This window comes from Phyllopteryx taeniolatus, chromosome 4, assembly GCF_024500385.1.
Source record: "Phyllopteryx taeniolatus isolate TA_2022b chromosome 4, UOR_Ptae_1.2, whole genome shotgun sequence".
NCBI classification, from domain to species: domain Eukaryota; kingdom Metazoa; phylum Chordata; class Actinopteri; order Syngnathiformes; family Syngnathidae; genus Phyllopteryx; species Phyllopteryx taeniolatus.
In genome coordinates, this window is record NC_084505.1 from 23,820,504 (window position 1) to 23,838,643 (window position 18,140).

Consider the following 18,140-nt stretch of genomic DNA (forward strand, 5'->3'; position numbering starts at 1 on the left):
GTTTATGATTAAGAGCGAGCCAACGTGGGGCCGGAGCAGAAAAATTAAGAAAACCGCTGCTCGGCTGTGCTGAGACGCAAACATCTTTACACTGGAGCAATTATTATTATTATAATCCTCAGTATGTACATTTATTTTGATAATAAATCTCTGGCTGTGCTCAAGTATCTTTGCATGAGCTGCGGCTAAAAATAGATTTTACAAGTTGTTGTACTGGATGTTATTTACGTTACATCCTTTGTCTTGGACTAGTTCCCCTACGAATATAACCTTATTCAAAAGCTGTTTTCTTCTCTTATATACAATATACTGTATGCGTAGGTTTTGATGTCAAAATTGCGCATCAGTGAACGTTTATTGAATAGGTGTTTTCTTCTACAGTATATGCAGGAATCATCAAAGTCGATGTCAATACACCTGCAAAAAACTGAAGAGCTTTTGAGTAAATAATCCGGTGCCCTGCGACTCACAGGCAACCGGTCCAGGGTGTGGTCGGCCTTTAACGGAGAGTCCGCTCCGATAGGCTCCAGCTCCCCATGACCTGGAACCAGCTAAGCGGAAAAGAAACTAATTGGACTTCAATTCTAAGGGGAACAGTTCCAAGACAAAGTATGTAACACGTATTTGTCAAAATGGAAATACCATCCAATGCACTAACTTTTTCAGTCCGTTTTTTAGCCGTGACTAATGCAAAGCTACTCGAGCACAGCCAGTTTCATCAAAATAAATTGCCATGACTCAGGACATGGCTTATGCATATACAGTAAAGAAAATAACAGCTTTTGAACAGATATCCACTATAGTGACCACTATGCATGAAATACATATTTATTTAATTTACTGTATCGTTGTATTTGTAGTGTAATAGCTTACCCTCTATTTATGATTTAGTTAGTGGCCACACTGCATTAGGAATGCGAGGGGCAGTGCCCTACCAGTTCCAGCAGATGATGCCATATGTATTTTGTATTCAATAGAGTGGTGATATTAACATCACCTAGCTTGCCATTCAAATAGCCTCGTGAGCATGGCTGGTTTATGCCAATTCTTCTTTGGCCTAATGGAGTATATATGATTGCGCTGCCTGAATTCTGCCTAGCAACAAGTGCAAGTACATTCGACAGGTAAAGACAGATGTTTATGCTGAGCTTGACACATTGTGCGGTTCCGACTGGCACGAGCCACAAATAAGCAGCAACAGGTACGCGGCGTCTGGCAGCGAGACTTACGATGTGGCTGAACCGACACTGACTCTAAATATTGTCTTAGCACGCCAAACGTTTATATTTTCAATACTCTGGTGAATCAATATGGTCAAAAAGAATATTTGCTAATAACATCTATGGGGCATTAATAACACATTTGGGGCTCAACGGCTCAAAAGCACACAAACGTAGGCTTCATTATTAATGCTGCAGAGGATTGTTGGTTAGTTTTGACGGTAATAGTGTTTTAATTGAAGTCAGATGTGGCCACATGTATGTGCTACATACATGCACTGAAAGTTTTGGTGGTACTGTAGTCATTAAAGGAAAGCAACATGTTTTATGCTTGTTGCTAAAAGTCTGAAATGCTGCAGCAGGACACTTGGCGTACAGGAAAATAATTGTACATAGGCGAGACAGTCCATTTAAAGTGCCCAAAAATTGCCCCAAATTGTAGTTGATTCCCAATGGGATTCAATGTGCTCCTTACAAAAGCCTTTAACACTTAGACTGCAATAGCGCAATTAAATCAAAAGCTGCTAACCTGACAATTGTGACATTAAATAGGAGCATAAAAAGTATAACTGCGGTTTCTATATAGTGGGCCTATACTCGAAAGAAATAGTCGTCTGACCACAGGTATTTAAAAGTACGTCACACTTTACTGTAATGTATCTCAACTCATTTTGAACAATACTCTTTGCTTGCACCCAAAAAGAGGAACAAATCAACAGCAATTAGTTCTATTAATGGCGTAATGTACGAATACAATCGAACCCTAACCACTAACTCAAAGGTGTCAAACCGGTGGCGCGGAGGCCAGATTCGCCCCGCCACATCATTTTATGTGGCCCGCGAATGTAAATAATTCTTGCGAAAATATCAAAATTTATTGTCTTCTATTGCAATAACGTTGAGATATTGGAAGCATTTTTTGTTACCAATCCCCCTTTGAAAAGAAATAAAATGTAAACCCTAACCCTTTTTTTATAGGTTTCATTTCAAAACTAGTTATCCATCAATTTGTTGTTTATATGTTATTATATGAGGCGATAATTCATTTATATGGGTTCACGTTCATAACGGCCCTCCGAGGGAAGTCAGAACTACGATGTGTTTTTTGAAGTTGATTATGATTGTGACTTTTTCCAAGGTCAAAATTGATAGTGCTGTCCTAATTTCACAGTTTTGGGCCAGACTGCTAGATCACATATACAATGGAGGCATGATCTGTCATGTAATGAATGTCTCTGTGCCCTTTAAAAGTACTTTAAAGTGCCTTTAATCTGGCTAAAGGATCTTCCCATCCCCAAAAAGTATTTCTGTTGCACAAGCCAGTGACATCATACCACTGTGATCACTCGCTATCAGCTCTCCGAAAAGCGTGGTCATGGATTGAATGTCGGCGCAACACAATACCTTCATTGTGTCCTCACCACACTTGTAATGTTGTCCACCTCTTTGTACATTTTCTTCTATCAAGGGCAATTTCCTCACAGAGCTTTTAATCCTGCCACATTTGTGACCACTCGGCTCGTCGCGACGTTATGACCAGGAAAATCCCAAACATTTCCTGCCTGCAAATTCCTTGTGTGTTTTTTGGACATACTTGGCAAATAAAGATGATTCTGATTCTGATTTTAAGAGATGTCTTTCAAAACTTAATTCGGTTGTCCTCCGAAACCCTTAGCTGTTGATAAAAGTAGCCAAAAGCTATGAAGAGGGAACGGTATTGATAACTTTTTGGGTTGTTCCATTCGTCTCGACTTGTGACCTCAGCAACTTCCTTGCTTGGCTAGGACCGGCGTAAGCTTGCTTGAATGCGCTCGCATTCAGTGGTGTAGGTAGTATAAAAAGCTTCGCGATTAAGCATTTCCCATCTGTCTAACCCTGCTTCCTATTGTGGCTCATTTGGGTGAATTCTCTGCTAGGTGTGCTTCAAGGTACGAGCCCTGGAATATGTCAAAATGGGGCTTAGGCCCTAATTACCCATCCATTTATTCGGAAATAAACACTGGTGATTCACTGAAATTTCAGTTGAAAATATCCTGACAGTGCATTTTCGGTTTTGGACCGAAGTATTATTTTTTTTTTACTGAAATAAAACTACCGAAATAACATGTCACATGCACAACATGTCACATGTTGAACACTGACGGCCGGTGCACACCAGTGTGTACACCTCAAAGTAAAGAATCGTTTATAAAGAATAATTTATTTTGAACAAATAATGCCCCACAGAGCACTGCTGAATATCTAGTAGAATTGACTGGGAGGTCACTGTATACACCGTACACTCACGTTCGATAATGACAGTGCCATAAATCGACCATAAATGTGCATAAGCACGAAGCATAAATGTTAAATAACACATATATTCAACAAACTACTGGTAACATCAACACACATTAATAACAAAGATAAACCTATTTTACTGTAATAATAAACATGTGCAAGTCGCGATGAATTATGAGAACCACTTGGCTTTTCCGTCGTCATGGTAGCGGTTACTAGCCCAAACTGAAGCATCCCAAACTTGCTGCTTTCTGCTGTTCGGGTAAGGGGAATGCTTGTTTCATGCTATTTTGCGTCGGCCAGCTCCCCATGAGCTACAGCTAATGCGGCCAAATACGATGCCGAGCCACGGAGGAAAACGTCACTAATCAATCACCTCCATGACAGCGAATAAACTCCGCTTTTTGACATGTATCTTTATAACGAAGGGCAGGCAGTAGAGGGAACACCATGCTAATCGTTAAGCTGTCACATGAAGTAGCAAAACACAAAATGAACCGCGTTGGAACTGCGTTATAGCGGAGATTAGCCAACTTTGAAGAGCAAAATAGCAGGCAAATTAGCACGTTTCTAGAGGAAAATACCGTAATATAACATACCAGACAGCCATAACAGGGACCGGAAATGAATTAGTACAGCACCGCTGCTATGTCACTTGAGAAAATAAACCTATAATTTTAAAGTACATTCATATCATAAATGTTTATAATATAACCTTTATTATGGGGAAATTCACATGAGCAGCAATAGTGCATACAGGAAATACAAAAAGAGCATGCAAGAGAAGACATTTGGCTGCAAATGCGTCCGCCAGGTTGATGCAATAAATACTTTAAAATACCAAATATTACGATTATAGAGTCATGATTATGTTGTGAAATTGTGAAACATTCTGCAGAATTTGGAAATTCCGACAAATTGTTCTGGAAGTGATTTTCTTTCACCTCAGTCCCATCCTTGCTTGTGAACAACTGAGCATTTTGGCGATGCTCCTTTTGTAGCTAATCATGACAGTCACCTGTTTCCAGTTAACCTGTTCACCTGTAGAATATTCCAAATAGGTGTTTTTCTGAGCATTCCTCAACTTTCCCAGTCTTTCGTTGCCCCTGTCCCAGATCTTTTGGGAATGTGTTGCAGGCCTCAAATTCAAAATGAGAGAATATTTGCAAAAAACAAAAATTGTAACGTACATCAGTTTGAACATTAAATGTCTTTGTTGTGTATTCAATTGAATGCAGGTTGAAAATAAATCATTGTGTTGTTGTTTTCATTTACGTTAAACACTATGTCCAAACTTTATTGGAATTGGGGTTTGTACAATATAGTACATGTTTATGTATAATGCTTGAGAGTCATACCGATTACTGTGAGGCCAAAGAGTACGTCGCCTCTGACGAGGATTTTGTAGGAAGGGAAGGGATTATTTCTGCTTCTCAACTTTCCCCTTGTCACACTATTGTCACCGTCAGGCTAAGGGGTGCAAACCAGAGGGGGCAGCATAGAGTGCTCAATATGTGTGCGCATCTTATAAACGAGTGCGCTCAATAGACAGAATTTTGCTGTCCTCTCCCTAACTTCGATAAAACCTGGATGGAGCTTCTCATGAGTTTGTGGATATTTCTTAGTTGTTGCTGCTTCTGGACACACCTGAGACCGAGAACAGTTTTTTGGGATTACCTATAGCCAAATAAATGGCTGTTAAATCTCCAGGGGAGGGATGAAAGGGCTGCATTATAGATGAGGGTAGATCTATGCTTCCTTTGCCCTGGTAGGGTCTCACTTTCACTTTTTCACTTCACCTCCTTCTCCAAGTCCTCTGTCCTCCCTTTTGTATAATATGGACGTATTAAATGTAGATCGCTGACTGAGTCTTGACCCGAGCGCCCTCCCGTGTTGGTTATATTATCTTCAAACATTCCCTACCACATGCACGATTGGATCTTTCTTTCTGTCCATTTCAAAAGGCCTCCCGCCGTTTTAACAACCAGCTGCTCCGAACTCAAGGAGCTTCTTGGACGAGACTTTGTAACCACCTCCAAACAAGTCCAGTTACCATGGAGTCCATGCAGTCAAAGCACAGCCACGTATGCCAAGCATCTGCAAAGGCTGCCGATCACTGTTCCCTATTATCATCAGGAAGTTTTGTTTTGTTCTCGATCCTTTAGCCTGTGACTTGTAAGTTTGTTGACGTTGTAACACTTCAGCTCATCAGACATCCTAAATGAACTGACAGGAAGGAGAAATCACCATAAGCAAACAGTGGACCCTTAAAACTGGAATGCAATCCCTTCCATCCATTCATCCAGCCATCCATGTTTTTATACAGCTTGCCCTCGTTATAGTCACTTGGAATTGGAGCCCAGCCCAGCTTACTTTGCGGAAGAGGCGGAACTCACTTTTGCACACAGACTACCTTTTATATACTCTTGTCTCCTCTGACCGCCACTTCTTCATTAAAAACTTCGCACACACAAAACGTTTGGCTTTTTTATTAACTTGCCATGTACTAATAGAAAATAAATCACTAGACATAGCTTTACTACAAGATCAATTCTGACAGGATAATTAGGATTGAACTAACAGGTCCTGGATGAGCACCTGGATACATTTGAGCAGCTTTCTGCTAAATTACTGATAGAAACTAAAAAAAAAAAAAATCACCTGAAGTGTTTGTTTTTTTCAGATTAGACTTTTTGAATGCCAGAAGCTGGTGGTTTTTGTTTTGTTTTTGTTTTTAAACCTACTCACCACAAACCATTCTTGCAGCCGACAACAATAAACAGTCCTCTTAAATAAGGCAATGGACGGGCAGTGGCTTGCTACTCCGAATCTTTTGCGGCATCATTGTCAATGGTCCCAGTGGTTCGCGTTCTTCCATGTTGTCGCTGTCCTTGTTTTTTTCCAACTTATAAGACCCCAAGATCTCGATCAATCAGTCACTCCATCAAGCGCTCAGCCGCCGCTGACTTTAGCTCTCGCTATTTACTGTACGTCTTTTTTTATGTCGTGTTGTCATCGGCGGAGGTTGAAAGAAGCAGCAAACCTAGTTTAACAATGAACATATCTGTTTTCAAATGTAGGGAGCTTAAAACAAATCATTAAGTACTTAAGTATGGCTATCTGAAAAATCTACTTAAGTACAGTAATGTAGTATTTGTACTTTGTTCCCTCCCACCACTGTGTAAAAAAAAAAAAAAAACAAAAAAAAAAAAAACAGTACAGGTGAGCTGGAGGAAAACATGCCGGTTCTTGGTTTAGCCTCAGGGAGAAGTTTATTTCCTTGAATTATTGGCCTCTCTTAAAGAAGTGTTTCCTCTCCAGACGCCAACTTCTCTTTGTAAACATAATCACAGTGGAATTCCGCCACGAGCGAGCCTCCAGCGTTATCGCAACCTTTTACATCTGTGACATCGGCAATATCCTCCCCAGGCGTGGGAGAATTAACCTCTGGAGGCCCCTCGAGCGGCAAAAAATCATCAGCGTACAGCTGAGAGCAAAACGTTGGCTTTGGTTTTTATTTATGGCCGCCATCCGTCGTCATCCTCAGTGCCCGTGTTTTCACCGGTGTCCACATGTGTCAAGGCGGTCGTTGCTCTTTGTCCCCGGCAAAGAGTTTCTCAAAGACAAGACTCATTCCTGGGGCGCGTGTTTTCAATTTCTCGGCCAAACCAAGTGATTTGTATGCACTAGCGGCGATAAGTCAAGACAGTCTGAAAGAGTGTCTTTGATGGCGGCACGCTTTCATGTAACCCCGTCCGTCTGTTTAATGAAGGCCTTCTCTCAAATTTGACACGAGCTTGCCTCCAAGGCACCTGCTCATTTAGCTGATGGCTTATCGTGGTGGTGTGTGATGTCACCAACCACGTTATTTTCCATTAAGACTATCTGACCATGTGCTCAAACTGCTCTTGTGGCTTTAGTCACCTCATGTTATTGTTTAGAAAATTTAGGGCTGTGCAATATGGCCTTAAAAGAAAATCCCAGATTTTTTTTTTTTTTTTTTTTTCAAAAAACTCCCTCTTCTAATTTTATTCGATTTCAACACCCAATCAAAATAAAAAGCGAGTGACAATGACATTCATCAAAAGTAGTACAATGTAGCCTTTTAAACACAACCCTTATAATTTTCAGTAAAACATTTGAAAAGTTTGATATTATTATTTCACATCAAATCATTAACAAAAATACTCCCTTTTGGTTTGTGTAGCAACACAACTGTCTCTGAAGGTGCTGCTTCCAAACAAAATGAACCTTTGTCCCTGAAAATGTAAACAAACTCCTACGTACAATTGCACTCCAGGTACATGCCAGGTAGACCGCTTTAATTTGGAGAAGTTTCTGTCCTGAAAATTTTTTTGGCACTGAAAATAAGCTCGTCTACAACATAAGGGTTTAGGCATGCCATTTTACATGTTACAATATCACCCCTAAAATCCCCTTATGATAGGCCACTTGGCATAGAGAGATATTTCTAGCCTATATGAGTCAGCAGTCGGCACGGTGGATGACTTCTGAGGACCGGGGTTCAATCCCCGGCCCCGCCTGTGTGGAGTTTGCATGTTCTCCCCGTGCCTGCGTGGGTTTTCTCCGGGCACTCCGGTTTCCTCCCACATCCCAAAAGCATGCAAGATAGGTTAATTGAAGACTCTAAATTTCCCGTAGGTGTGAATGTGAGCGCAAATGGTTGTTTATGTGTGCCCTGCGATTGGCTGGCAACCAGTTCAGGGTGTACCCCGCCTCCTGCCCGTTGAAAGCTGGGATAGGCTCCAGCTCTCCCGCGACCCTTGTGAGGATAAGCGGCTCAGAAAATGGATGGATGATTCAGCAGTGGGAAGTTAATTTCATACTGCTGTAAATTGGTGAATCTGAAGACGCTCTTATTATGAAGTCACACCACTGGAAGTAGTCGGGTAAAAAGCGTTAAAACTGTGACTTGAAAACCCAATGAAGTGTGAAGTGTGGAGTGTGGATAAGCCATAGTACAGATAGTATGTAGTTTATCACAACAGCTGCCACCACCATTGAAGTGGATCAGTGTGTGGATAAATGACTACTTTTGCAATATATAAACAGGTGTCATGTCTTTCACAATATTGAGCATGATCGACTCTGTGATTGCACTCCACCGGGCTCCTTTCTTGTCATACAGAGAATAATGCAAAGTGATTCTTTGTCTGTTTCTTAGGTGGACTTTTACCATCAATGGTACTCACTTTGGTTTCAACAGTCTTTAAACATACTTTACATCGGAATGTTCGTTGCTCCTTGTCTGACACCATGCGCCTTTTGAGCACGGTTGGACGACTGCCTTGTGCCGTTAGAACAAAGTTGGATGACGGCCACATGCCGTGCAGTGTCGGAGCATTGTCGGAAGGCGGCCACAGGAACTGGGCCCTGTAGCGGTTACCTCAAGTTGCTGTAAAGCCAGGATGAGTGAGTGGCAAGGCTATTGGAATTGGCAGAGAGAAGCTTCAAATGTAACAGGGGTTTTGGTGTAGATAAAGCGCTATATGAGTCGGAGGAAGGTTGCGTCGCGGTATGACTCACCAGTACCTCCCCCTCTACTAGTGAGCCCTGTCTTTTGCTGGATATCGGTTGAAAATAGCCAGCCTGGCCACGGTACAGTCAGATTTTGCTCTGTTGGTAACACTCCCTCTCCTCTCAGGTGAGGCTGTTGCGGCCAAGCTGCATGGGTTCGAAAACTGCAGTGGCGGTGGATGGTGAAGGGTACCTTGGCTTCTTCTGAGGCAAAGGTGTGGGCTTGCAGATGATATAGCAAGGAGCAGTTAATCTCAAGATCCCCCGCATTTCGTTCTGGGAGACCGACCCGGGGCTTGGGAGTGTTCCTTGACGGAGAGGATGCAGGAGCCAGTGGTGCTCGGGAAGGAGTTGGAACAATTCGTTTAAAGGTTTAAAGCGGTTTTTAGCTGCGTTTGGGCTGCTAAGTCCTTTAACATGCTGTGCTGGTGCATCAGCTGTCTTGCTTCGATGGTGGCAGCACCCATATTTGCTTTGTGCTGCTGGAGAATGGGCTCAATCCTCTCAAACTGGTTCTATGTTGATGTGGTGTGTGCTGGGTCCAGGACCGGCCAGATTTAATTGACACGGATGTATGTAGGGCCCAAATGCAGTTCATCTGACCACAGGACTAGTTGGAATTGATTTTTAACCACCGCTACAAGTCCAGCAACACACGGGTCCAGTAACAGAACAGTTAACTTCAAAGTCCAAAGTGAAGAGTCCTTGAATATTGGGAAGGGTTTTTTCGCATAGTAAACTTCAAAGCCCAGATGAAGAGTCTTCACCAATTGGGGAAATGGTTTGAAGCCAGGTCAAGCAATGCTCTGTAATCCACAGATACCAAGAGGGGGAAACTCACACTTTGTTATCGTTGTAGCAAAACATCAAATGTGCGAAGGCAGAACTCTTAGTCAGGGGCAAAAGACTGAGGGGACTACCGGGAGAATGATGAGCCAATCCAATTAATCCAATTAATTAGTCAGTCTACGGAAACGTGCTCGAGCGTCTTGCCTTGGGGTGTATCAAACAATTTAACCACGAATGAGTCGTTAGCAGAGCCTTAAATAGGTGGGTGTGGCTAACTAGCTGAGTGTGGCTAACTAGCTGAGTGGAAAAACACACATAAATTCTGTTGAAATGTTAGCTCATTGATTTATTGTTTTTATTCAAAGTAGAGATTGGGTAATTGACTTAAAAGGCAACTTGAAACGTTGCTTTAGATAATTAGGAACAGTTAGGAAGCTTGCTGAGCATGTAATCAATGGCAGGAACACTTGAACAATATCTGAGAATTGCTATGATAGGGTGCAATATGTTCAATTTCATGCAATAGCATTCCCACACGTTTTTTAAAGTGTTTTGCATTTGTAGTTGTACTGGAAATTTACCAGATGTGATCAGATAATGTCTTGGTGAAGCAGCATGTGGCTCATTGCCCAACGTTGTTTTCTTTTTCTCTTGAGTCCAAGTCGCTCTCAAACAATTTTTATGATCAGGGGGAGGCCGGTGTTTAGTGCAAGTGGGACAGCAGCTGCCGCACTTGTCGGGCGACCTTGTGCACTGCACGCCATGCATCTGCTCTGTACAACCACTCGTCTTCCCGCGGGATTAGAAAGACAAAGTCAACTCTTGCTCTTTTCTGTTCTTTCTTCTTGAATATTAATTGATCAAACTACAGTGAGTACAGAAATTATTTAGACAGTATTCAGTCTTGGTGCATGCATTGCAGACTTGGACGGAATGAAAGACTGACATTTTGGGGGACTTTTTAATTTGGCAATGTTACGCTTAATTTAAAGTCATTTATATTTTGAAACATGTACAGTGGGTACGGAAAGTTTTCAGACCCCCTTAAATCTTTCACTCTTTTTTCTATTGCAGCCATTTGCTAAAATCATTTAAGTTAATTTTTTCCACATTAATGTACACACACCACCCCATATTGGTGGAAAAAAAACGGAATTGTTGAAATGTTTGCAGATTTATTAAAAAATAAAAACTGAAATATCACACAGCCATAAGTATTGAGACCCTTTGCTAAGTATTTAGGAGAAGCACCCTTTTGAGCTAATACGGCCATGAGTCTTTTTGGGAATTATGTTTTTCACGTTTTTCACACCTGGATTTGGGGGATCAGCTTCCATTCCTCCTTGCAGATCCTTTCCAGTTCTGTCAGGTTGGATGGTGAACGTTGGTGGGCAGCCATTTTCAGGTCTTTCCAGAGATGCTCAATTGGGTTTAAGTCATGGCTCTGGCTGGGCCATTCAAAAACAGTCACGGAGTTGTTCTGAAGCCACTCCTTCGGTATTTTGGCTGTGTGCTTAAGGTCATTGTCTTTTTTGAAGGTGAACCTTCGGCCGAGTCTGAGGTTCTGAGCACTCTGTAGAAGGTTTATGTCCAGCATATCACTGTACTTGGCCGTATTCATCTTTTTTTCGATTGCAACCAGTCTCCCTGTCCCTGCAGCTGGAAAACACACCCACAGGATGATGCTTCACTGTTGGGACTGTATTGGACAGGTGATGAGCAGTGCCTGGTTTTCTCCACACGTGCCACTTAGAATCAAGGCCAACAATTTCTATCTTGGTCTCGTCATACCAGAGACTCACCATCTTGGAGTCCTTCAGGCGTTTTTTTTAGCAAACTCCATGCGGGCTTTCATGTGTTTTGCACTTAGGAGAGGCTTCCGTTGGGCCACTCTGCCATAAAGCCCCGATTGGTGGAGGGCTTCAGTGATGGTTGACTTTCTGCAACGTTCTCCCATCTCCCGACTGCATCTCTGGAGCTCAGCCACAGTGATCTTTGGGTTCTTCTTTACCTCTCTCACCGAGGCTCTTCTCCCCCACTTGTTCAGTTTGGCCGGACGGCCAGCTCTAGGAAGGGTTCTGATCGTCCCAAACGTCTTCCATTTCAGGATTATGGAGGCCACTGTGCTCTTACGAACCTTAAGTGCAGCAGAAACTTTTTTTTTTTTGGCCAGATCTGTGCCTTGCCACAATTCTGTCTCTGAGCTCTTCAGGCAGTTCCTTTGACCTCAGGATTCTCATTTGCTTTGACATGCACTGAGAGCTGTAAGGTCTTATATAGACAGGGGTGTGGCTTTCCTAATCAAGTCCAATCAGTATAATCAAACACAGCTGGACTCCAATGAAGGTGTGGAACCATTTTAAGGATGATTAGAAGAAATGGACAGCACCCGAGTTAAATATGAGTGTCACAGGAAAGGGTCTGAATACTTATCGCTGTGTGATATTTCAGTTTTTCTTTTTTAATAAATCAGCAAAAATTTCAACAATTATGTTTTTTTCTGTCAATATGGGGTGCTGTGTGTACATTAATGAGGAAAAAAATGAACTTAAATTATTTTAACAAATGGCTGCTATATAACAAAGTAAGGGGGTCTGAATACTTTCCGTACCCATTGTACGTTTCAAAATATAAATGACTTTAAATTAGCCGTAACGTTACCAAATTAAAAAGTCCCCCAAAATGTCAGTCTCTCATTCCGTCCAAGTCTGCAATGCATGCACCAAGACTGAATACTGTCTGAATACTTTCCGTATCCACTGCAATTTGATCAATTCATATTCAAGAAGAAAGAACAGAAAAGAGCAAGAGTTGACTTTGTCTTTCTAATCACACGGGAAGACGAGTGGTTGTACAGACCAGATGCATGTCACAACAACGGCGAATTCAAACCCATTCGTTTTGCAAGTGGTTTGATGTTTAAAGGCTCCTGCATTCAATCAACAAACCGCATAGATGTCAAACTCAAACCGGGTCTCAGACTCATTTTGACCTATGTTATGCAGAAAACAATGGAAAAACATTGGATTTTGATGGTTGCATATTTTACCAAACAAACTTTTTCTTTTATTTGGGATGTAATATTGGCTCTATGGTGCCTCAGTACACGTGAAATATGATTTAAAATTGTCCACGCATTCCTGAGTTCTAGATGTTTTTCGCCAAGAGGCCTGAGATCAGGTCATTTGAATTTCTCAAGTTTATCTACGTCACTAGCGAAGCTCTCCGCCTACCTCTCTGCTCCCGAGCCAGGGCTGTCAACATGTCTTGCACGCGGAAGCAACCAAGCAGAGGAAAGGGGCGGTCTTAGCCAAATATGAACAAAGCGGATACAAAACTGGGTCAAACAGAAGTAGCTGTCAGAGGGGACACTCTTATGACACTCTTTTTTTTAAATGAAATTGACACTTTTATACTAAGTCCCTGTTAGAGAGTCACTCTATGGAGGTCTAACTAGCTAAAATATGGGACCTTTAATGTCTGATCTAAATTCAACTGTATGTTCTAACATTAGCACTCACGCTAATGCCAGCACAAGAGAGGTGTCTTGGATGCTCCAACAATATTATTATAGAACACTAGGAGATGCTATTCTCCTTACAAGCCAGTGAAGCATCTGTGACATTTTAAGTTCTTTCAAAGTTCAGTTATTAAATACCATGCTTTAAATTGTAGAAGTTTCTAATTTTTGGTGGAAATCTGATCTACTTTCCGGACCAGAAAGAACTAGATGGAAAATATTTGGATAGTACCAAAAAGGAGTCAGTTGAGCTTGGCGCAAATCCTATTAAAACACTGGATAATATTGCTTTGCAAGATATACGTCTGGCGCTAATGACACAGTTTGAGTGCTGTTCGTTATTGTTCTGCAAGGGAAAACAAGCCAGCATCAATAATAATAAGCCAGGCAGCGAACCATTTCAACGGATCAGAGAGTTTGGAGCAGTTTGCGGACTCTCATCGCTCTCGCAGCCTAGATACAGGCGAACACATGCAGGAGTGCCAAAATAATACCTTAATGTGCAATCAATCAGCCGTGTTCGATCGGCCATCTTTGAGCTGATGACTCTGGCAGAGTTTCACACATGTTCAGCTGCAAGTCTGAAGACAAATCACAGAAGCTATCTTCTCGTGATCTATTATCACCTTGACTCGGATTTTGGTCTTTTTTGTTGTTATTGTTTTCTCAGCAGCTTTATTTACAGGACTAATGGCTGCTCACTGTAGTAAAAGTCTCACATTTGGCAACAAAGAAAAAGCTGGCTAACATTTCTTTCTGGGGCAGGACACTAAGTTAAACAAAACATCCTTTTCTGCTGCCGCTTCTCCATCAGTAACGCCATTTTTTTATAATAATAACAATATGACCCATCTTGACTTTTGGATAAAAAGAAAACATCCATCCATCCATTATCTGAGCCGCTTCTCCTCACTAGGGTCGCGGGCATGCTGGAGCCTAAAAAAGAAAATCCGGCTTTTCATTTGGCAGCAACAATACCTCTCTTTGCATTATTTGCTTTATTACATACAGTATTTATTTTTAAAATTAAAATCTTGTTTTTCATTTACAGTTGAAAATAGGTAAAAAAAAAAATTTGTATTGGGGAAAAAAGGAAAATAAATACAAAATTAATTAATGAAAAAAAATTAACTTTTTTGGAAGAAAAAATTTGGAGATACACTTTTCTTTTTTTTTTCTTTTTTTTTTTTTACATTATCTCCAAATTTTGTTTTTAAATTTGCACTTATTTGAAAAAAACAAACTTTCTTTTTTTTCTGTTGAAAGGGAAAACGAATACAGTGGGAAAATACAATAATATTTCTACGATTAAAAAAAAAAAAGAAACTTGTTCGACGTGCGCAAGCAGCAGCAGTGATGGTAATGGAAGCCGTTCTGCCACTGTTCCGTAAAAACAAAACAAAATGCTAGCATTGGACAGGAGACCGCCAAGATGGCAGCGCAGACGAAACAAGCGCCTTTGGAGCAGATGTTGAACTTCGTGGAGGTCTGCCCCTTGAAAAGACTGTTGATGTGCTCTGACTTAAGCTGCAGACTAAGAAGCTTTGAGTCCAATTAAGTGTGAATCACTCGTTTGGCAGCCAGCCACACACATACATACACCACTCAGCTCATTTTTAATTTACTTAATGACTTTTCATGACTTGTGATAGTTGCTAAAATGTATTTTGGCACTAGTCGTTGCTCACAGAGGTTTTTTTGTGTCCCTGGAATTACGTAGATCTCCCCACGGGAGCCGTTGAGGGGCATGTTTTGTTCCAATGTCAGGTCCGGAATTGAATCTGGAGAAGCAGTCTAAATGTCTGTGGTCAGCAGCACAATAGAGACGATCCTGTCCTGAGGCGAGGATGGGACAACAACAAAAATGACCAAGCATTTCCGCTGCTTTGAGGCGACGTGAAACGGGATCCTTTCACCTCAAGCCATTAAGCCCTCCATGCAAGGTGTCGTGTGGTCAGCACATCTGCTTTGTGAGCCGAAGATGAATTTTGAATACGCTGGAACAGCACCATGGTGTATTAGTGGTTAGTAAATCTGCATCCCAATTTGGCTCTGGGTTAGAATCTTGGCCCTCCTGTGTGGAGTTTGCATGTTCTCTCTGCTTCCTCCCACATTCCAGAAACATGCATATTAAGTTCATAAAAAACGTGATGTCCATTGGTGGGACAGCAACATGTTAGCAGTACTTACTGGTACTTAAAACGAATGGGAAAAAAAATGCCTTCATTCAAAATGGGAAAATCTGTAGCTTCGACTTATGCGAGGTACATGTGGACCGACTGTCGGCCTAATTTGAGCATTTTTCTCGCCCTTCCAATCAAAGTCAGCAAAGACCAATTATAAGAAAAGATGATCTAAAGGATGATTCAGAGCGATTATCTGGTATTGTGGGGTGTTTTTCTTCTCTCTGATCTGCTCGGGGCCAACAATCAAAAATGTTAAACCTATTCAATATTTTCGATAAAAATTCCATGTGTGCGGTCATCACCAGCTTCGGTCGAGACGGGAAACAATCGACACTAGTCAACAGATAACTAACAGTTAGCCTAGCTTCTTTTTGTATTTTCCAGCAGTTTGGATTCCCTGTGGCACTCGGCTGCCTCTAGCAGGTCGGTCTTGGTACTACGACAGCTGTTGTTATGTGTGTGGTTTGCACTGTTGGTCATCTGGGGAACAACGCACAATGTAAGAGCATTAAGAACACAGGGCAATTTGGGGTCGCTCACATTTTGTTTATGAAGCGTGTACGTAACATTGTTGGCCGAAAGTGTGACTTCCTCATTCAATGTCGCTTGTTAAATGCAAAACAGTAAAAACAAAAGGTCATCACTCAACCAGCATAACATAATTAGCAAAAATCTGCAATTAAGTGCTTTGTTGATTGTCCTGCGCAAACGGCGCAACAATTTTTCATGTCGTTTTGTGCGTGATGTGGTTCGTCCAGAACTTTTCCAAAAGTCCTCTCATGGATGAAATACATATTTCCTATATTTGAGATCAAATAAATACTATTCCTCTTGGTATATGAGGCATTTTTACGGTCAGCAGCAACTTTGGAATCGTTTCTTTCTACTATTATTCATCTGCTGTGTTGTTGTTCCCGACAAGCATTTACATGTGGCTCGCTATTTATGACAAAACGCTTTGTGCATATTTTTCATCATGAAGTTTGAGGTCTCAGCTGCGTTGAGAAACATTATATATTGTGAAATTTAAAGCCACAACAAATGCACATGAAATAGAAATGAAAAGATAATTAATATTTGGAGGGAAGCACGGTGATGGGGTTGTTGTTAGAAATTCTGCCTCACAGTTCTCAGGTTCTGATTCTGAGGGCTTCCTGTGTGGAGTTTGTATGTTGTCCCCATGCTTAAATGGGTTTGAACTGAACTCCGGCTTCTAGAAACATGCAGGTTCATTCAAGACTAAATTGTCCACAGAGGTTGCATAAGTGTTCATGCTGTACCTAAGCTCAGGTACAGCTTCTAAATTTAAAAAACAAAACAAAAAAGACCCTGGCAAAAATAGAAGTTCTGATTGAACTCCTGTTAAAAAAAAAAAAAACTAAGTTAGACTTTGCAACATGAACATGACTTTGAAACGTCCAGCATGATTTGGTTTTCGCTTTTGTATGAATAAAATATTTTTTTTACTTTCAATCATTTACGATAACTGTTTTGATAACTTGGTACGTGAAAATAATACTCATACGAAAAAGTTTGACTTTTTATTACTTACACAGTGCTGCTTGTACTGAGAAGGGGGGGAAATCACGTTAGTTTATTTTGTTGTTTTTCTAAACGAAGAGCTAGCTGGTGTTGGCTCAACTTTTATGCATTCAAAACGTCTTCCCATAACGTTGCTAATGCTGTGAACAACTGAGTAAATGGAAAAAAAAAAAAAAAAAAAAAGTAAAGAAATGATAAATTAGCTCTTGACGATAACAGAAGAAATTACACCCTACTCTTTTAAGCCAGTACGAATTGTCTGTAAGTGAGAATGTCAGCGCGTGGTTGGTTGTCTATATGTGCCCTGCGATTGACTGGCAACCAGTCCAGGGCGTACCTCGCCTCTTGCCCAAAGTCAGCTGAGATAGGCTCCAGCTCACCCACAAATGTAATGACAAGTGAAATAGCAAATGCATGGCTTGATATTTGACTGCTTAGTAATTGTGGGCTGATCGATCGATATACCAACGTTGGTATTTATTAGACTTTACACCGATTTTATCGGGCTGATCGGTATCGGCCGATATTTAGCATTTAACGCTCACCGGCTTTACTGTCATAATTCGCCAATCCGATCAATGACATCATTGATTGCCTCCGCAAAAGACCTTTACTCCCCGTCTCCATCGTGCACAGTATATTTGAATCCAAAAGCTAGTTTATTTTTAGTCTTGTCGCGCATCTTTTGACGTAGTATTGGAAATATCTGATGGGCAATAAAGTTATTTAAAAAATAAGAATAATAACCCGAATGAGGATAAGCGGTAAAGAAAATGGATGGATGGAATACAGCTCAGATTGGATTGTATATACAGTACATGTTAAAAAATAATATTAACAACATTATAGAATTAATAAACGAATAATATCAAAGCGGCCCTCTCATCCTTGACCCCTAATGTCGTGTAAAAAATCAAATAGCTTTGCTTATTTCATAGAACTGTAATTACTTTCAACAGAAGAACAGGATTTTTTTGTGTCAGAATGTGTGCTATCAGCAATAGATCTTCTCTGTAAACGTCAGGATTATTTATGTCGAACAGCGGCGTTGATTTGAGTGAGCGA

General features: G+C 41.1%; 1 long non-coding RNA gene across 1 annotated transcript in view; it reads left to right on the forward strand.

Moving 5' to 3' along the window:
* The window catches only part of LOC133476847 (uncharacterized), a 28,408-nt gene that overhangs the window by 7,157 nt on the left and 3,111 nt on the right, over nucleotides 1-18,140 (forward strand). The gene's annotated exons all lie outside the window — the stretch shown is intronic.